The sequence below is a fragment of the Herpailurus yagouaroundi genome, unplaced genomic scaffold, assembly GCF_014898765.1.
Source record: "Herpailurus yagouaroundi ecotype Mexico unplaced genomic scaffold, PumYag 250, whole genome shotgun sequence".
Lineage (NCBI taxonomy): Eukaryota > Metazoa > Chordata > Mammalia > Carnivora > Felidae > Herpailurus > Herpailurus yagouaroundi.
In genome coordinates, this window is record NW_024412467.1 from 7,422,356 (window position 1) to 7,444,400 (window position 22,045).

Below are 22,045 nucleotides of genomic sequence, written 5' to 3' on the forward strand. Positions count from 1 at the left end.
AATCTAGGGGCTTAACTCTTCTTGGACACTCTTAAAAACAAACAAGAAAAAAAAAGGCAGGGTTTAATTATTTTGCTTCTGAAATATCAATACAAATAGTACTAAGCAGTAATAGAAACAGAACACCAAAATTTTTAGGAAAGTTCATCATTTTATGTCTTGACACAGAAGATTTAAATAAGATCCTCTATCCATGAGGAGTCAACTGAAAGGTTACACTTAATAGAAATTGCAAAGCTGTCATTTGACCTTTAGAGGGTTATAGTCCATTACGGGCTTCTTACTTGCATTAGTACATCTCGATGGAGGAACGAGAGTGAAGGGGACCATCAGTGCTGTGGGTGGAGCTCATGGACGGAGCTTCTTGGTTCAAGATTTCGAATGGCCAAGAGTGAAAAGGAAGTCTGGGAATTGCTTGGTTGACTCCCCACACGCAGGTGAAGGAATGAAGATCCCACTGAATGCTTTGCGGGTGTTCTCGCAGTGAAGGAGGCCAGTGGTTGGGTCCAGAATTCAGGTCTTCTCCCCCTCTGGCCGGTTGTAATACACCATTTACGATCACTGCATATTTCTATTTTTGTCAATTTCTTGTCTGTCACTCTACACCTTTGTGTTGCTTTTACTCAGACAGAGACTAGGCATTTTTTTTTTTCAGAAGAGCTCCTTCTTTAACCATAACCTGAGGGTCAGGAGACAACTTGAGTTATTTAGAAGAAAGCATATCGATTGTGATGATTTATCTGTATTGGGGAAGTAGAAATTTAGTCTCTCCTGTTTGCTTGTTTCTTAGGAAGTTGACACAACTGCCAGCATCTGTTGTATATCCCACCCATAATGTGCCAACGAGACACCCCTAATGCAGAAGAAGTTTCTGGAGAGGGAAATAGTCTTACTGGAGCTGGAAGGAATGGGAAGATTTGCACATTACTGGGGGCTTCTGTCGTCCCTTTGAAGCTAGACAGATGGGCAGACATAAAGCCCGTGCTGGTGCTAAGTAAGATTCCATGATTATGTAGAAAACGTCATTTCTGAAATAGATAAGCAGAGACCACTCATTACATTCTTTGCAGTTTTTTTTTCTTTTTCTTTTCTTTTCTTTTTTGACCTTTTCTTTCCTTCAGTAGATGAGAAGGAATATTGAAAATAAATAATAATAATTTTCATTTATATAATGCTGTGCACTTCCTTCATCTGTGTGGATTTTTATATACATCCTGTGGTGACAGAAAACAAGAATGAATTAGTCCCATTCCATATATTCTTTTTAATCTAACCCAGAAATTTAGCCAGATTTCAATAGTAAATGCATGAATAGAATCAACCAACCTCTTGAGTAAGGATAAGTGATATGATTTCAGGCTCTTTTTTTTAATTTTTAAAAAATGTTTATTTATTTTTGAGAGGTGGGGAGGGGCAGAGAGAGAGGGAGACACAGAATCGGAAGCAGGCTCCAGGCTCCGAGATGTCAGCCCAGAGCCCGGGGCTGGAACTCACGAACCGTGAGATCATGACCTGAGCTGAAGTTGGACGCTTAGCCAACTGAGCCACCCAGGCACCCCTATGAATTCAAACTCTTAATGAAACTGCCTCGGATCTCTCCCAAGAAGTTTTCCCTAATTCCCTCCAGGCTGCAGGAAATAGTCTCATAATAGCTGTGTGTTTCCCTGTCACTGCATTTCTGCTTTGTTTTATGTTTATTTGGTCACAGGTACACACAAGACTCTAGATAGTAAAATTCTTGACTGAGGGTGTTTTGGTTGATTTGCCTTCTTATCATTAACCTTAAGCCCAATGCCTTATCCTATGCTCAATGCCCGGTCCATAGTTGTTGAAGGACGAATAAGTGAATATTGGCCTAAAATCAACATTCTTATCATCCGGTGACATTTAAACTCTTACCTCTGCACTTTCTCCTTAACAGGTGCAAATATCTATTAGGACTACCCAAGGTGTTTTTGTTGAACTTATTACCACAGGTTCTAGATGTTTGAGTACACTTCTCTATTTTTTTTTTTTTTTTAAAAAGCTATTACTGGAATGCCTGGGTGGCATGTGGTGCCCAGTTGAGCATGTGGCTTCGGCTCGGGTCATGATCTCACAGTTTGGGGGTTCGAGCCCTGCATCGGCCTCTGTGCTGACAGCTCGGAACCTGGAGCCTGCTTCGAATTCTGTGTCTCCCTCTCTCTCTGTCCCTCTCCCACTTGCTCTCTCTCTCTCTCTCTCTCTCTCTCAAAAATAAGCATTTAAAAAAGCTATTACCTACTAGAATATAAACTGAAAATGCTCTTGGTCATTAGGTTGAAAACTTTGAGTTTACTAACTTAAAAGGACCTTTACTCTTCTGGTTCTATCAGCTCCAAAGGGTACATGATCCTTAATATACTTATAAAATACATTCTAGTCTCACACAAGCATTGGTTTAAAACACCAAATGTATTTAAAAATTTTTTTCTATATCTTATGAGAATAACTTCTATGTATCTTTTTCAAATTTTTTGTTTAACATTTATTTATTTTGAGAAGAGACAGAGCATGAACGGGGGAGGAGAGAGAAAGAAGGAGACACAGAATCTGAAACAGGCTTCAGGCTCTGAGCTGTCAGCACAGAGCCCGATGCAGGGCTCGAACTCACGGACGCTGAGATCATGACCTGAGCCGAAGTGGGACGCTCGATCGACTGAGCCACCCAGGCGCCCCTCTATGTATCTATTTTAATGTCTTCCAATTAAACTAACGTGGATACAGGTGGAAGACAAGTAAACCAAAGAAACCTTTGCCAATTCTTACAGATAACGTAAGGGTTGGGAAGCAGGAAGTATCATGGAGGAAAAAGGAGAACGTTAGGGGATTAGAGACGACACTAGCAGAGTATTGATAGAAATCCTGCCGCTTCCCATTAGCCCTGCCAAGAAGCAGGCAATAACACCACCTGTCTGTTTGGCAGCCACAGGTACCGATGCATGGCTCAGGTTTTTTTCTCTCCAGATTTCAAGATTTAGATGGGAGACCCAGCGAGTTAAATCCACAGGTCAAACAAAATGTCATGAAGTGAAAATCACCATCAGCATAGTGTGTGGGGAGGAGAGGCAACCAGGAGCTCTCTCCAGGCACCCTTGTGGGTTTCAAAAGGGCTTCTTGCTGAAAACCTTTTCTTGGCCCCTGGGCTTCAGCAGAGCCAGCAAGCTATCCTGTGAGCTGGCGTGCTGCCATTAGAGCAGATGGCTGGCAGCGTAGACAGCAAAGAGACCATGTAGGAGCATCACAAGTGAGTACCGAGGGCGAGATCTCTAGGTACAAGTCTGCAGTCTGTCTGTCCATTAGTTAGCTCCGAGCTCCTGAACAAGGTGGGGAGAGGGAATTTTCTGTCTAGATCTTTGGCTATTACTCACTTCAGGCAGAAATGCTAGCATTTCTTATTTGTGTGCTAGTATTAAGTTTGCTGATGTGTGTGTGGGGGGGGGGAGGATATTGCAAGAGGGCGATGGAAAAGATAGAGATATTCTTAACAAAACCATCAATGTTTCTAGTTTGCTTGTCCTCTCCAGTTTATTCTGAGCACTTCTGTCAAAGTCATCTCCTGAGGCATGGCGTGGATCGTCTCTCCTGCTCTGCAAAAGTTCTTATGAACATGATGATGATGATCATTGTCATGGCCATGATTTTGAGAATGATGATGATATTGATGATGATAGTGGTAGTGTTAGACACTTACTATGTGTATACTTTTCTTACTTCAGAGGCAATCAGGGCTCAGAATCTGACTTCCTTCGAAAGGTCACATAGCTGTTAAGCGTCAGAGCTGAGATCCGTACCTCTATCTGTCCGACACTAGAGTAAGAGCCAAAACAACTGTGCTCATTATTTGCAAATAGAAGCAAATTCATGCAAATATTCTTTGCAATTTCTTGGTTCTCACCAATGTATAATTTAATAAAATAAAAACTCTTAATTTAGCTCAATGTTCGGTTTGAAAGATTTTTTTTAGTTTTGATGTGTTTCCCTGTCTTTCAACTTATTGAGAGAAGGTTTGTTCCGAGAAACTGGGTTCAAGTTAATGAGGGCCAGTTAAATCACATGCCCTTAGCCAAGTACTGGATGAACTCTCTATAACATGGTGGAATAGGTTGGCATAAAGGAAGCATTTCTTACCTATTTCAGGAAACTGCCAGAGAGTCTGTTTTTAATCAGGTAGAATTTCTGTTTTCTATGATTTTTTGTTTGGCATCAAATAAGAAAGAAGGAACAAAGATCAGTTGGTTTGTTTCTTCTAGAGGCTCATTGAGGCTCCAGCGCGTATCTTTGCCATCCCTGAAACTCTTTTTTTGAAAAAGGTGTTAACGATTCTATCTTCCTCATCTGTACCCTGAATGTCTTTTAGTAGCTTCTTATTTCCAGGAAAGAAAGGAAATTTCTTCCCATACTTGAATGGAATTACTCTCTGTCAGTTAGCTATTGCTGCATAAGAAATAACACAGCAATCTAAGCGACTTACAAAATAAACTTTCCTTGTCCCCAGCGGAGGGTAGACAGGGTTTGGCTTCTGTCACAGATATCGGCTCCCATTTGTCTCTTACGCTCTAGGTGGAGTCAGTGGTTAGCTTGGGCAAGTACTTTATTTTATTAGTTCTCTTAACAGTGGCAGAAATGCAAAAAGACAGCCCGACCACTGAAACCTTTTTAAAAGCCTTTGATCCTATCACTTCCATTAACATTCCATCTGTAAAAGCAGGTCCCACGATCAAACCCCAAATGAGGAAGTACCTGCTGCTTCTTTCTTTGGGTGCAGGGAAGGAAATGCAGTCCCCATGGCAAGAAGGAATGATAAAGGAAAGGGTGAGGAATTGGTGCCATCAGTCCAGTTTCTTTTCACTTGGCACCGTATGCCCTCATGCAGTCTGGCTTGATCCGATCATGTGCCGAGATGGTTATATTCCTTCTATCGGACATTTTATTACTATTTCCGCAAAATTGCAAGGCTCAGCTTTTGTGTCTGCTCACAGTCCATTGTTAACATGTTTTGGATGGCATTTTCCTCTTTCGGGGCCATCTGATAAAACCCTTTTCCAGGAAGTACTTAATCACCATGGAAATTGCACTGTTCTCTCAGTGCGTGATGAGGCCCTCTGCTCCAGCTCTCTGGATTCTAAGCGCTGTGAGTTCTATAGCCATGGATAAAACATGCCCTTTCGGTGTGAAGAACTTTTTGATTGAAATTGATCTACCAACGGCTCCTCTTTGGGGCAGAAACGTGAACAGCCTCATACTTCCTGCAAAATACACTCAGGTCTTCCCTGGCTGCGTCACCTCAAGGTTTTGCTTTGTAATCAGTTTCCCAACCACTGTTTGTGCTGTCATTTTTTTTTATTAAGGATCAAATGAGATGTTGGTGGGGGAAGGGCAGGGAATGCAAACTTGTGTGTATATACGTACCTTGTGTGTATGTATGATTGAGTAGAGCATATTCATTTTATTCTACGATTAAACAGAATATTTACCTTTTTCCATAAAGATGAAATATTAGTCTGTGTTTATGTTACATTTTAGAGTGATTACACACACACACACACACACACACACACACACACACACACGTTTATGACCACTGCTTATGTTTCCACAAATGCGTGTTTAAAATTCCACATTTGAGGACCTGCGAGAAAAGTTATACTTTAAGATCTCTGTGCACATCTTATTTTCATGTTAACCAGGCAGAACAGGCTGATTCAGATCTTTGGGAGCATGAGAGCACTTAATCTGTTACCATTGCTTTGCATCATATCATGTTCTAGACTTCTTCGGAGCAATCTTTATTTATTTTTGGAGCTCACAGATTGCATTTCAACGAGTCAGGAATATTTTCCAGCTTATTTTAGTGAACTTACGCATATTTTGCCCAAATGGAGAAAAAAAATACGCTATTTTCCAAAGAGTTGCTATTAGTGCTATTCTAGTGCTAGACTGTCATGTGACTTGATCACCCCAAGGATAAAGAAATTCACCTGTCTGGTTCTGTATATGCACATGAAGGACATGCCAAAATAGCACATTGCTTTTCTTTTCTTTTTAATGTTTATTTATTTTTGAGAGATTGAGAGACAGGGCGCGAGCAGGGGAGGGGCAGAGAGAGGGAGACACAGAATCCGAAGCAGGCTCCAGGCTCCGAGCTGTCAACACAGAGCCCCAGGCGGGGCTCAAACTCACGGACGGCAAGATCACGACCTGAGCCGAAGTCGGCCGCTTAACTGACTGAGCCACCCAGGAGCCCCAAAATAGCACATTTCTATTGGTTAGAGGAATCACAGAGAAGCTCTCACTGAAGCCTTTTGTTAACTGGACTCCTGATACCGAAATACTTTGTCTTCTTAGATAATCCTTCTTTGTCGAGCCCTTGAGTAAGCCCCTGTGCATTACTTCATCTTTAAGAGCTACTTAGGGTGATAAATACACGTATTTGACTCAAAGCTTGCACAGCCAGTGATGATGGGGTTAGTTGCCTGATTATTTGTGGTTATTTGTGTTGCACCTGTGGATTACAAGATTGGGAGTCTGTTTCATTACAAACACGTGCCATACATTTTTAGCAACTCACTGAACACAGGTGTCTCCTGATGATCTACTTGATTAACATAGTGACCCAAATTAAAACAGAATAAATAAACCCTACTATATCTACTTTCGCTTCCCATACCTATTTCCGTTGTCATATCCGTGGGCACTATTGAAGGTCGAGTGAAATGGTTGGTTACCACCTCATTTTGATTTAGCAGAACCTGAAATCATTACAGAGTCCTCCCAGTACCAGGCATCATTCCTGGTGCAAATAGTCTGTCGAATGAATAAATGAGTATATGACTGAGCATCTACACGTACGTACGAATACATTTCGTGTAAGTGGTTGCCACAAATACCACGATCATGGATACACCATCCCACTTTTATTTTTACTCTTATTTTAAACTCCTCTTTGCAGTTATGGTTCTCAAGTATTCAGAGACTGTTGGAAGCATCGTGCATCAGGAAGGAATAGAGATAAGGAAACGAAAAAGGACCAAATCTTTCAGCCCATTAATCAAACCCATAATTCCCTCTAAAGCAGGTAAAACAATGAATAGAGCCAAGGGAAAAAAAATTGCTCTATATTATGAGCGTATTTAGAAGCTAAAATCAGAGACTGTTGTCCCAGGGCACACTGGAGACATTTCTAAAAGGCAGAGAAATTTGAAGACCCTCATTAAGAAGATGTCGCCTGCAAGCTCAGATAAAACAGGAAAGAAAAATGTATCTGAAGTTCTAACGAAATGTAGCTCATATTCTTCCTCCTACTCTGTTTCTCTGAATGATTCTCTAAGTTACAATATGAGCAAAATGGGGCTGGAAATAGACAAAATGGGACTAGGGCTTTTTTTCCCCCACGTAATATCTTAATGGAATTGCTACTCCCTGCCTTCTGTGCAAAGATTATTTGGTTTTTCCATATAGTTAGGAAGGAAAATTTTAAGTTTCCAGTTATTGTACTTATTTTCAGTATATACCACCACTATGTTTCTAGACACTTCAGGTATTTAGGTACTAGAGTTTTTAGGGGATATACTTATTTGGTTGTGCCTTATCCAGTTGGATTGGGTACCATTAGAATTTGCACAGTTTGATGGAAATGATAGCTAAAATGTGAATGAGTGCCTCCTTTGTGGGTTACACTAAGCCTAGAAGCCAACAGCTATAGCAGTTAAACGTGTGCCAGTTCTCATAAAAAGAGCAGCCACAGGCACTGAAGTCTGCCTCGAACGCACAGGATCGGAAAAAGCCTCCGTGAGTCTCCTTCCCCGAAATCTGTATGCCTGCCTAACCCTTTACGAACACGCTGCCCTTCACCCCATTAACAGATGCATGCACCCACGCACATCCTATAGCCAAAATTAGAGAAGATTTTTGCGTTTTCTCCCTTTCCTCTTTCGCAAAAGTATCAGCTTCTTTTTTTCCCTTTTAACTACAATTCTGAAGAATTATACACCACTATTTGGAATTCTCCAAATCACCACATTTCAGATCTCAGAGAAGAGTCAGGCTTAGAATGATTTGCACTTTAAGCATGAAGGGTGACAGCCAAATGGTTCACGTACCTAATTAACCAGGTTAACTTCCAGTTTTTTTGTTAATTTCATTTTATTTTGTCGTTTACATCCAAGTTAGTTAGCATATAGTGCAACGATGATTTCAGGAGTAGATTCCTTAATGCCCCTTACCCGTTGAGCCCGTCTAACTTCCAGTTTTTTAGGCTCCTGAAACTGCAGCTCATTAAAAACCCAAACCAACCCAAAAAGACAAACACAAAACATGTTTTTTTTTCATCCAATTGATGAATGCAAAACCTTCATGAATTACCCAGACTTGACCATTCTCATGAGGGGAATGGTGAAAGGAGCCAGAAGCTCCTAATATTTTAGATCCTGTGCCTTGTCCAGCTTTGTCTCCGATGATGCAAGGTGATCCCTGGGCAACATCCAGTCATTCATTTTTTTATTGACTCAGTGAGCAGGTACCAGGTCCCGTGTTGGCTTTATAAAGACTACAGAATGAATCAAGGTAACATAAAGTCTTTCTCTTCAAGGAGTTCATCATGCAAGCATATAAAACTAAAAAATGATGTATATGTATATTATATGTAATATATTTGTTATAACATATCGTATCATATAATAACACAATGGAAGATGAGTTGTGGAAAGACAAAGGTGGAATCAGATCACTTAACCTGAGTTGTTGACAGGACTTCAGAGGAGGTGACAGTGGAGTCCCGGATGATAGTTGCCAACATGGTGGAGAGACATATTGTGTGAACAGCAAGAAGTTCATTAGGATTGGCCCATCAGGTACAGGGGACGTTAGATCTGGACCATCTGATAAGGTAGCCAGTACCACATGTGGCTATGTAAATGTACTAGAAGGAAATCAAATGAAAAATGTAGTTGCTCAGTAGCTGTGAACGGTTAGTGGGTACTGTGCTAGACTGTGTGGATGTAGAGAGTGATAGCAGAAAGTTCCATTGGCCAGTGTTGCTGTGGGCGTCAGGCAAGAAGTCGGGGTGGAGTTAGATTGGATGTACTGAACTCAGCGATGGAGCTGAAGCTGTGCGAGTGGACAGCTTCACCCAGAGAGTAAAGGGGGAGCAAGGAAGAGGAAGTCCTCTGGTGTGCACCACCATTTAGAGGTGAATCGGGGAAGAGATTGTGCCCGCAGATGAGCCCGTAAAAGGATGGTGAGAAGAATGGAAACTGGAAATCCTAGAGGTTCAGCAAGGGAGTGGAGATGTCCACAGCTGCTCAGGATGCCTGCAAATCTCATGAAAACCAAAAATTGACCTTGAGACCTAGAAAAGGGGAGGTCAACCATCCGTGCTATGAGTGAAGGTTGGTGAACAGGAGTCATGTGTGTGTGTGTGTGTGTGTGTGTGTGTGTGTGTGTGTGTGTTGGAGTAAATGTGGATCAAAGGTAGGTTGAAATACACATTGGACTGAACCGTGGTTCCAAAGTTGCATCCACCCGGCAGGCCCTCAGAAGCTCAAAGGGGCAAAAGTCGGATTCTCCCCTAGAGCCTCCAGGAGTGTGGCCCTGTTGCTCCCTTGATTTCTGACTCCTCCAAAAGGAGAGAGTCCACTTTGGAGAGCGTCCTCCAAAAGGGAGAATCAGCTTCTGTTGTTTCAGCCACCCCTTTTGTTTGAATTTGTTGCAGGAAACCAGTACATGGGCATTCTGGAGCCAGGGGAGTAAAGGACGGAGATATAAAGTTTTGACAAATGGTTGCAAACACAGACATTCTCACGGGACAGGCAGGTAAAGTAAATGGTTAAAAATGAAAATGCAAGTGGTAACAAACAAAAAAACAACGGTGAATTTGAGCTTCTATGTCCAGCCACCAAATCGACACACAGATTGTATTCCCCGTGCATTCCTCTTGCCCCCCACACTTCCCGGATTTGCCGTCCATATTTATTGCAATCTTTTCTGTCCTTCTTCCCATTGTCTCTTACGTATATAAGCCTAGATTTATGTTTAGCCGTTTTGGCTAACTTCACATGTCATGTTAAAATCCCTCTCATTCTTTCGACTTGAGAGCATGTGTTTCCTGTTAGCCCCTAAACCTGGTCAGATTTCTGGGCCCTGGGGAGAAATTCTAGCAGCTGCCGTGATTTTCCACTGCACGTTCAAGTCGTCTGAGCACACTTGGGTGTTCCGTGAACATCAGAGTCGTCTTGATCCGTCCCGATTCCTCTCCTCTGACCTGCCCACAGTAGCCGTCCCCAAATGTTACTTCTGTGAACATCACCCGCCTCTTTCCTCTATCGTTCATGAGAACTTTGGGATAACCCAACAAGCATGGTCTCAGCCCTTCTTCCTTCCACATTATGCTCTCTTCATGCCTTTACTACAGTGTTTTACTTTCATCTTCGAGCAACTAGTGATCTTTCTCTGTGTTACGGCTAATGTTCCCACTTCTTGAAATGGGACTGGACTTTTCCCCTCTTTCTGAATATCGGTGTTTTTCCCCCCAGCCTCCAGGTTTTCCTGAGATCCTAGTCACTCTCCATTTCCAGTCTGTCTTGTCCTTGGCCTGTATCATCCAGTGTCCTGTATTAGCCTCGGCCTCCTTCCGTGCTCTCTGACTGGCCACCTACATAATTTACAAAATTTCAGACAGCGAGCTTAAGAATACACTTACCATCTTTTCCTCCAAACCCCACTTCTGCCTAAGAATTCCCTGTTTGTGTAGATTCGTAACCCTGGAATCCGCTTCAAATCTGCCTTTTCCCTGAGCCACCCCCAGCTTTGGAGAATCAGGATAGATCACAGCGCTTTCCACATGGTAATTATTTACAGGACATTTTTAGTTCCTGAGATAGACACTGGAATAGAGGGAAGAACACTAGATCTGCCAGGGAAGACTTGAACCTGAACCGGGCTTTACCACTCAGGACTTCTCTGACCTCTGGCAAATCATTGAACTGCTTTTTGCCTTAGGGTCCCTATCTTTAAAAAGGTAATAGGAATATCTTTCTCAAAACATTGTTGGCGGGCGCCTGGGTGGCTCAGTTGGTTAAGCATCTGACTCTTGATTTCGCCTCAGGTCATGATCTCCAAGTTCATGAGTTCAAGCCCCACGTCAGGCTCTGCGCTGATGGCGTGGAGCCTGCTTGGGATTCTCTCTCTCCCTCTCTCTCTGCCCCAGCACACTTATGCTCTCTCTCTCTCTCTTAAAATAAATAAATAAACATTAAAAAAGTATTGTTGGGAAGATTCCAGAGGTTAATATGCATAAAAGTTCTATACAAACCCTATAAAGTGACACACTGTGATTTAATCTTTGAGACAACCAGCTTTTTTTTTTTTTTTTTTAATGTTTATTTGAGAGGGACAGAGAGAGAGAGAGTCAGAGCACAAGCTGGGGAGGGGCAGAGAGAGAGAGGGAGACACAGAATCTGAAACAGGCTCCAGGCTCTGAGCTGTCAGCACAGAGTCCCGCTCAGGGCTTGAACCCACAAACCATGAGATCATGACCTGAGCCAAAGTCAGATGCTTAACTGACTGAGCCACCCAGGCGCCCCTGAGATGACCAGCTTTGTAGTCCCATAGTTGTTCTCACTCTCAGAGAGAAGAGAGAGAGAGACAAAAAGTAGAACTAAATCAGTGTAGAACCTCGCCTTCGCAATAAGCAAACTATTCTCAGTGGGTCAAGCTCTGGACTGTCTGTAAACTGTTAGTTTTAATCCATATGAAATTGCTGTATTTAGCAGGTTTTTAAAGGCAATTCTCGGAAAATGCATTTGATCCAAACTAATAGTGGCAGTGCTTCCCTTTCGTGGCTCCAGGGGAGTCCAGACGTTGGAGGGGCATATGGCACCCTTGATGCTGCATTCGGCCATCTTTTGCTAATGATATTGGGGTGGAGGCAAATATTATGCCAACCTCCACTGCCGTGTCTTCATTACCAGCATTCCTGCCCATCAGGTCCCCTAGTTTCCTCTGTGTCCCACAGAGTGTGAGGGGTGAAGCACCTGGCCCGTACACTTTGGTTACTTGGTCTCATCAAAATACAAAACATACATAAGATAAAGCTATTTTATTATTGTCTTTATTAAGTTTGTTATCAACCCCATGATCTGCAAGGTTTGGCTGAGACTCAGAAGTCCTAAACTTGATGACTCGAGCTGATATTTTGTATAAATTGTGAAATCGGTTCTTTGCTGTTTCTTGGTCCTACGTGCTTAGGACTTAGGACTCAGAACTGTTGCGATTTCCTCTTAACGGACAACAGGTAAGTCCATCTTAAAAAAATCACTCTTCTGTAGTCTAATGAATATCAACAAAATAAAATGAGATCAAATATTTTTGATATGAAGAGTGTCCTGTTAGAATTACCTTTGGAAATGCCACTCTGCTTATATTTCTATCTCGAAATGCCACCCTGCTTATATTTCCACATTTGTGTGCGAAATATAAAGCCATAAAAAAGAATCCTGCTTTCAGATTGTGCATTGATATGTATATATGTGGACATGTGCATTCAAAGAAAGGATTTTTTTTTTTCAGTATGGAACGCTTTTTTTTAACAAGACATTACAGGTAACCTTGATGGTCCAATGTAAAGACACATAACCTCTTCAGATTCTGCATCTTCCTGACTCTCTACTCAATTAGGTGCCAAACACAAACTCTAATTCTTAGGCTCTTATGCAGTGTTTAATTGTACGGATTCCATAAAAAATCACTTAATATAAAGAAAACAAATACTCTCTTTTATTGCCACACTAAATACTTTTGCCAGCAAATGCTTTTGGGGGTTCTTTTTATTTATGGATTTTTCGCAATGCCAGAGAGCTTTTGTCTTTTTTAGTGCTTTATATTTATAGTTGTGGGATGATCATTTTCTGGTTGGTTTCACATTGAGCTCTTTTAGAACTAGTTGGAGTAGTAATAGTTTCACACAGTTTATACTTTCTCCCCCTGAGTCCTATGTTAAATCTTTTTCACTCTCTCAGTGACACTGCAGTATATTATGCTATACATTCTTAGGCTATTAACTTTGGGCATTGCTAATGATTTCTTCTTTATATATATACAGGACATAAAACATGTAAATGTTTCTTATTAAAACAAGAAAACTCAAAACACAATCAACCCTATCAGAAGAGAGAGAGAGAGAGAGAGAGCAAGAGAGCTGGAGAGATTTTTTTCCTTCTTCAAGTAAGATTGCAAGACTGAAACAGGTTTGTAAAATCCCAGTGTTGGAAAACAAAGTAAATTATAAAAGACCCCTAAAGGGAGTGATTTAGTTTTCTTAAAAAACAGCTTGTTTGGTATTCCATTCCTTATCACTTATCATTTTTTTTTTTAAGTAACACATTAGAAAAATCAACAATACCAACATAACAGGGTTTTGGTTTTGGTTTTGTTTTGTTTTGTTTTGTTTTTCTTGGCTAGAAGAAAATGCCTGAGTCTTTGTGAGAAGGCAGGAAGGAAAAAAAGGAAGGAACTTCAAAGTCACCTTGACCACATCATTGCCCGCAGATAAAGGAGCCCTGAGGAGTAAGTAGCTCCCTTTGTAAGTTCTACCAGCTCAAAGCCTCTGAGGATTCAACCTGAGGGTGATATGTATAAGATAGCTGGGAGAGGAGTACCCTTTGGGACGAAACCTAACATCAAAAGATTTAAGGGAGCAGGGTGATTCAGAAAGCCCCCCCTCCCACCCCCAATACAAGAAATGGACCTGATGAGGGGCGCCTGGTGGCTCAGCTGGTTAAGCGTCCCTTGGCTCAGGTCATGATCTCATGGCTTCGTGGGTTAGAGCCCGGCACGGGGCTCTCTGCTGTCATATCCGAGCCCGCTTTGAATCCTCTGGCCCCTCTCTCTCTCTGCTCCTCCCCACCCACATGCACTCTCTGCCTCAAAAATAAACATTTAAAAAAAAAAATGGGGCTGATGTCAGCAACAGCAACCAGCATTTGTGCCTCCACGTGGAGGGTTGCCTAAGCCCCAAAAGAAGTCTTTGGAAACCACTGGCCCCCTGGCTTACTTTGCAATTGGGCTTTCTTGATATGCCAGCTTATGCTTTCTTATGGATGCCGAGATGATTCCAAGAACACCTTTCACAGACGTTGCAACACCTAACTTGGCCGCTTTCAGGCCAAGCAGTCAATGGTTGAAGAATGGGAGAAGTAAGGATGGACGGGATGGAGGAGCGAGAACAAAGCTAAGTGGGAGAAGATGACGGGTCCCCTGTGAGGAGAATGAGAGGGGAGAGTAAACAGGGGAGGGAGCGGGGAGATCGGGAAAGAAAACTGCAGGAACAAGGGAGGTCAGATTTCACTAGAGCCTACCCCATGCCTGGAACTACAAAGCTCGCCGTATGGTACACAGAAAAACGAGACGAGGATTTCTTTTACTGAATGCACTAAGGGGGACTGAAGAAACGTATACAAAATATTTCCTGGGGTTGCCCCGGCAGCACGCGGACATCCACATGTGGCTGGGCTCTTCCCCGCCCTGATTTACCCCCCTCGGGGCAACGAAGCCAGAGCCGCCACTGCCGCCCAGTTCTCTGCCCTTACAGAGGTTCATCTGTTTCCAGAAAACGGTGTCCCTGAGGAGCAAGGTCAGCAGACAGGAAGTGAGGTCGGCAGACAGGAAGTGAGGTCAGCATCAGGTCTCCATGCCCGGAACAGGACCTCTGGCTTCACTAGAGGGTGACTGCTGGTCCAACCCCAGCGCTGCTCACTGAGCCGGGCAGATAGGCCCGGCCCAGAGCCACTGGATCAACTTACTGCCAGAATTTTGACACCAGGAGCCCCTCCTGGTGGACGCACGCTGGAGAGAAACAGATCAAAGCAACAAGCAAACAAACCCCGAAAACCAAAACCCAAAACGCCCTAATTGTTACATAACTTTTGTTTTCTTCTTTAAAGACATTTATTATAGCTCTTCAGAGTTCTTAAAATTCCCCAAGTGAAGGATCTGGTTTACTGGTGGAGATCTATGTCCCCAAATAAAACTGGACCCTTTCTGAAAAGCCACCTGTTCAAGGTTAACGCCGTGGTCTGTTTCCCTTCACTTTTTTGAACCCTCAGCGGAGAGCTCATCAGCGGATCTGTTGTCTCCTGGAAACCGGGAAGGAAAACAGTCAGTTCTGTTCTCTTCCCTGGGCCGGGGGAGTGAGCTATAATAAGGGAGCCTAAGAACACCCTGGAAGCCCACAGGCCGGAACACACAGGTTAGCACCGCCTGGCTGACCTGACTCACAGGTGCGCGGTTGCCAGGTAACGCTGGGGCCTCTGGGTTCTTTCCAAAGCCCAGCAGTGGGGCTGGGAGAGGTGTGGGCAAGGGCCCCGGGGTGGTTGTGGGGGCAGGGCAAGCGGAGAAGCGGAGTCACTCTCCGGGCAGCTGGTGGTGCAACTGCTTCTCACCTGCGTGGCCAGTGGAAACACGTCGGCTTTGGCCCCGAACGTTCTCCTTCCCCAGCAGCTTGTGCTGTGAAAGAGCCGCGATTCGCGGTGATCAGGCAGAAAGGAGGAGAGGACACAGAAAGCCCGCCAGTTTTCTTCTTCCGTGTGTACATCTACGTACATATACGTATACACGAAACACACCACCTGCCCTCTATAAAGTGATATTCTAAAACTTCTTCTCAATCCCGGGCAAGTTTGCGGAGAGCATTTTCACATATGTGAAGGGCAAAAGGACCCATGGACAGAGCTGTGGGGTGGTTGAAAACATCTGGAATCCAGCCCACGCTGTCGCTTCGCCTCCCGTGTTAGTTGGGAGTCACCTCTTTTGAGATTCATGGAGAAATTGCTCAAATCCCTATGTGTTGTGGGAGAACCAGGCATTCCTCTCGGTATTTTTAGGAATTCTTGAGGATTTACAACTAAATCCTCTAGGATTTACCTTCCAGGACCCCTAGCTCCTTCTTGCACAGATTTAATTCTGATCAGGAGTTCACACAGTCCCTTGCATGTGGTCTGCATAGAGAGCCTACCATTTCCTAAACCATTTATCTGGCAAATTTGTAAATCTGGGCCGCCTTTTTCCCAAATAATGCCAGATGCGAAAGGACCTGCGTGGTCCTAAGCTCATGTTGATTTGTCTTCTAGTGGGTAATAGTGGGTCACTTTGAGTACTCCTAGGGATCTGTGTTTTATTTCGCTTGAGCAAAAAAGCTTTTAGTGAATGGACAGGTGCACCATGACTGTGTGCCGTAGAATAGGAGGTGATCCTAGCCTGAGATTCATTTAAAAAGACAGGTCTGGTGTTTAAGTGCCAGCGTTTCTCAGAGTCTGCATCGGTGGGTGTGCTAGTGAGGTCCAGAGAGGGTTGAATATTCAGAATCAGCTGGCCTTTCCTGATAGGTGGCCTGTCTTTCCAGCTATGTCTTTACCAAGCATAGAGTGTGCTTCCCCCCCCCCCCCCGAAATATCCATCTGTTCCTGAATCTGTTTAGGGTGAAGAAAAGAGGAGGTATCTGATGAGATTCTAGGAAAGCTTAGAATTGGAGGTTGAAGCAGGCACAGCCAACCCACAATGTCACCACCTGGAATCAGGCAGGCAAATGGGGAGAGCATGCAGGCCAACCTTCCTAGCCCAGAGGCTACCATTCCACTTTATATGTTTGAGTCATTGTGAGGAGAGAAAGATTTATAGGCATTCTTTCAACACTTACTCCACAAGCATTTATTGAACACCTACCCTATTCTGAGCAGTGTATTCAGAGACCAGGACTGGAAACAAGTCATTTGTTCTCACTAGTCTGGAACACCGCTCTTTTTAACTGCCTGTAGATGACATTCTAAGTATCACTCTGTGTATTGATTAAATGCTTACACGTGTAAAGGATCTTACAGGGTTGATATTTGGGGGGGGGGGAGCCAAAAGCAAGCAAACTATTACATAGACAGTGCTCCAGACTGGGGAAAAGATAAGAGGCACTTACAAGAAGCTGATCTAACCTGTTGCCCTGGATTCTGATACCATAGGGTCTCAGCTTCAAACGTGTATTTAAAAGGATGTCTGTTTAAAAAAAACCACAAGTATTTGCATAGTGGTGTTAATAGTTCAGTAAATGTCATTTTTCCTGTTTGATCATAACCAGCTCCAGGATCTCACATGGGTAGGGATGCCTAGTTCATTAAGGAGATGCCATATTTGGCAGGTGAAAATGTGGTCTTTGGTACTAGTCATCACTCATGAAGTTATATCCGAAATGTGTGAATAAGGAAAATACAGCCCTTTTCAGAGCCTTTGGCACCCATCCAGAGGCTCATTCAATGCCACAGATGAAGAGCTTCTCTTTCTGAATGTGCCCCTCTCTTCAGGAGCCCCCCTTATCCCCCTGGAATGAGAAGACTTGGCATCAAATGCAGCTCCCAGAGCTTGGGAGGCTCCCGGAAAGAATTTTGTCATGTTGATTCTAGAACGGTGTTAGTTGACGTTTCAAAAGTCGAAACTCCTACAATGCTTTTTCATTCTTCTTCCAGAGAAGGCAGGCCAACCAAATAGATGTTGACCACCAGAAGATTCTCTGTTACAAGGGCAGTAGATATATTACATATGATTTATCAAACTGCTTATGATCAACCTTTTGGAAATTCTAACCGTTTCTTTTTTTAACTTGGAGAGCCATAGTCCAGTTTGCCTTGGATAAGTCCCAGTTTATTCTTGTTCTGGTGTAAATATCACTAGTGTGGGTCCCTTTTATTCTCCTATGTGTCCTAGTTTGAATGTATATGGTCGCCTTATTTTTAATCTGGATCCTAATCTCCCACCAGGTGACAATAACTCTTCCAGGATCATTCCAACTTTGTCTCTACATAGTTACGTGAATATGGAAAAGACATCTAATTTTCCTGTGGTTTCATGTGGTCCTTGAAATAACGGGGTTGTCTGGATAAATAGTATCTACTTCCTCCACAGTTCCAACGCTTGCAAAGAATGTTAATCGTATCAGTCAAATTACTCTGGTTACCTTTTGAGGAACCCTTTTTTGTCCTCTCCGAGTGAGTTGGGACAACTGGATTTTGGAGGATCTTTCATAATCCATAACGAGGTGGTGAAGATCCTTCATGCCATTTTAAAACGTTTGGGCTTCCTGCTACACCAAGGAAAGTGACGAGTGACCAGGTTTGCCAATAGGTGAATGATGTGACCAAATGTTGGCTGCAAAAAATGTGTTTTGTAGTAATGCAAGTGAGAGGATTTGAAGCCCATTGGAAGGCCAGCAAGAACTCTGAAGGCTTGTACCTCGGGATCAGGGAAGTTGTGAAACTAACATCTTCCTGAGTTGCGGTGGGAGCTTCTATTCTGAGTGAATTTGAATCAAGTTTCTATCTCCTTTACTCCAATCTCTCAAATCTAGGCTATTGGTATAGTATTTCCTTGGTTCTCATCTTTCAATATGGTTTTGTGTGTGCTATTAAAAAAAAAAAACAACAACACGGCATCCCAGGGCAAGACGTCTTTCAGTGATGAATCAAGTGATTCCCATGTGTTAGTTTATAAATTGTTAACTGCTTTGGGATTCAAAGGGATGAAAGATGCTTTATTTATTGTCCTTTGAGATGAAAGATGCATAATTTATAACATGAGGATTACTATTTTATTCACTCTTGTGACGCTGAAATCAGATTCTTTTCTAGTGATGGAATTGCAGAATCCCCTTTAATTTGTGGGCAAGTGGCTTATTAAAAGTTTCGGTGTTAGAGGGTCTGGCTATACAAAAGTGGGTGTTGTATGAAGGAAGCAGTATGACCCTTTTGCTGTTCCACAAAGGCTTCATTCTCCTGCTCATGAGCGTTAGTAAGATGTTAAACATGTGTTTGCAGGAAGGGCATGTAAAGATGTTGGCTCTGATGTGTGCTCATGCAGGCTTACGATGACATAATTAGGTATAGTCTGTGAAAGTATCTTAAAATATCACAGCTCTAGACCTTGCCTGGTCCTCTCTTCCAGTGGGCCTAGGACCTTTACATGGCATTATTGTACCTTTCCAGGTAATCACAAGTTTCCAGTATCCAAAAATATCAACAAGTATGTGCTTAGGAAAATGTCAGCTTCCTGGTTGATAGACCCTTTAGAAATCCCTCGGCTGGAAATCTTCCGTTTGCAACCTTGTAGGGAAGGCTAGGTTGACTTACTTGCTTTTAACTAAAAGGAAGGGCTCGCTTCTTGGCAGCCAGGTTTGGGACTGTTTCTCTAATTTAAAAAAAACAAAACAAAACAAAACATATCTGTCCTGGGGCGTCTCTGCATCAGACGGATTGCGGAGAACCATGGATTTGTGTGTAGACCGGGGTGATGCAGGAATGTTGAACCTTCCTTTTGAGGGACTGATGTCACGGACTCGGCCTTTTTAGCGGTCACCACAGTGGTGGAACGTTTGGAAATGAGAGAGCAGAGTCAGGATGGCCCTCAGCTTCTTCTTACTCCTTCTTTTCATCTTTATCAGATGAAATGTTCTTGCCCTTTGAATATTGGCCGTATAGCAACAGTAGGAAAGGAAAGAGACCTACAGATGGATGGTCCCGGGGGCGGTGGGACCTGGGCTGTGTAGCAATGCACAAAGGACCCACCATGAACTTTACAAAAAAAAATCCAGGGAAACGGATGAACCCAAGCCAGAATTTTTCTTCTTAAAATGACTTTACCAACTTGGTCGCATGCTTCTGTTTTATTAGAATATGTATTTGCTTTCTTACCCATAGTCAGACTGAAGTTTCTAAGAATGTTCTTATACAGAAAGTATTTCCAGAAGCTATAATTCTCCCGTCCGCAGGGGGATGTGACTATATTTCTACTTGAGTGTAGAAGGCCATGAAGGAAGCTAGGACATAACCAATAACTGTCTTTTGTGTATATGGAAACCCTGGCAATTATGTCTTCCCTGGGGACAGAAATGGACTTCAGCTAACGTGAGTCCACTGAGTCGGGAGAGTCAGTCGGCCTGTTTCTCTCATTACCAGCATTACTAAGGCAATAGATGTTTTAGCAAAGGACCTATCTGGAGTGACTTAAAGAATATATGATTTTTTAATTTTATTTATTTCTTTCTTCGCCATTCAGGCACGCTGCTTTGCAGATCAGAAACTAAGTCTGATTTACCCTCAGGTCCAAGCCCGCCCCCCACATTTTCCACGAGGCCTTGCGGCTCACGCGGGTGGATCCCATGTAGCAGCCCATATGGGAGACAGTGAGCACTGTGATTATTACAAGGGGGCACGGGCTGTAGTTGTGCACAGCTTCCTGGTGGTTGACTCAGAGCCGTGGGACCCTGCAGTCAAGGATTCTGTACCCCAAGAATGCCTCCTCCTCGCACGTCCCATCTCCTTCCGGCCCTTGACCGCCTGGAGGGCTCATCTCTGGAACTCGGAGTCTGATGAGGAGAGTGACTGAGCCCAGCAAGTGCTGGAGACCAAGAGCCCCTGCCTTCGTGAGCTCTGGCCTTTGCCCCTCCGCCTGCAGCATCCAAACACCTTCTGACTCTGAAGCAGTGAGGGCGGGGCCCTCAGCCCTGTCCCACCAACCTCCAAAAGCCCCAGGCTGGGACCAGGACAGGAACCCCAGCTTCTCAGCAGCAGCAAGGCACTGTCTGTTCAAGAAAGTTGGGCCATTTTCAGAAACTAAAGACCCAACTGAAGAACTCTGTAGGCTTCCTCCTCCTCTGGATACCTGAACCTAAAAAACAAACGACAAGCAAACGATGCTCTACATTTGTAAAACTTGAAATCGTATTTATTATATCAAAATGAAAAGTTTGTATTTCTTCAAACTGTGCATGGCATAAAATCTTTCACATTTTTTTCCCATGAGGTTTTGTTTTTGTTTTTGTTGTTTTGTTTTACTGTCCATTCATCTGTGTGAGAGAGAGACAGAGAGTGAGTGGGGAAGGGGCAGAGAGAGAGGGAGACACAGAATCCGAAGCAGGCTCCAGGCTCCAGGCTTCGAGCTGTCAGCACAGAGCCCGACACGTGGCTGGAACCTGCGAACCGTGAGATCATGACCTGAGCCGAAGTCGGATGCTTAACCGACTGAGCCACCCAGGCACGCCTTTTCTTCCTTCCTTCCTTCCTTCCTTCCTTCCTTCCTTCCTTCCTTCCTTCTTCTTTCTTTCTTTCTTTCTTTCTTTCTTTCTTTCTTTCTTTCTTTCTTTCTTTCTTTCTTTTTCTTCTTCATGAGGTTTTTAAAACATTTACCTGGTGATGTGTGCTTTTGTTTTTTCTCCTTTCTATTATTATTTTTGCATTGAATCGGCCTCCGGAGGATGAAGTCTGCTTGCTGCTTTGAGAACTTGCTCTGGTTGGTGCAGAATGGCACTAAGTCACTGCGGGGTTAATAGAGCCGCTTGAAGTATAGCCATATGTTATTAAGGCTGTGACAAATGCATTTGTGTCTTTATCACTTGTGATGAATGTTTCATTTCATTGACATCAATTCTAATTCCGGAAAATAAATGCTCACCCAAGAGAGGCACATGGCATCTTTCTGAAGCTTAGAAAAAGGGGAAAAAAAAACATTTTGTTCCATAAGAGAGGAAGTCTGCTCCCCAAAGGCCTACGAGTCATCTCAGGAATAAAGATCTGTGTTCCTTTTCTTTTCTTTAAAAAAAAATGTCTGCAAGGTGTAAGCAATGCATTCTACTATCCCACACTCTGCTTATCTGAGGGGCTGGGCTTTCAAATGATGGAAACCTAGGACACTAGGACTAGAGGGATTTTAGGTGTCTGTTGGCCCAATATCTTTATTTTATAGATGAGAAATCCAAGGCTCGGAGAAATCAGGTTATCTGTCCAGGGCCATATAGCTATTTAATTGAAGAAACAAGACTTGAAAATGGTGTCCCTTCTCTTTCACTACTATTATCTATTCCTGTAAATTTGTTTTATTTATTTAAAAAATTTTTAAGTTTATTTATTTTGAGAGAGAGAGAGGGTGAGCAGGGGAGGGGCAGATAGGGGGGTGGAGAGAGAGAGAGAGAGAGAGAGAGAGAGAGAGAGAGAGAGAGAGA

General features: G+C 43.2%; 2 long non-coding RNA genes across 4 annotated transcripts in view; both read left to right on the forward strand.

Annotated features, from left to right (window-relative positions):
• LOC121020342 (uncharacterized) overlaps nucleotides 1-22,045 on the forward strand; it is a 210,141-nt gene that overhangs the window by 118,092 nt on the left and 70,004 nt on the right. The window lies entirely within an intron of this gene.
• On the forward strand, nucleotides 14,687-20,846 carry LOC121020343 (uncharacterized). 2 transcript variants are annotated; one of them, XR_005786082.1, is made up of 2 exons: nucleotides 14,687-15,308; nucleotides 20,104-20,846. It is a non-coding gene; the product is annotated as an uncharacterized LOC121020343 (long non-coding RNA). The 2 variants fall into 2 exon arrangements; XR_005786083.1 differs by having other exon boundaries at nucleotides 14,687-15,293.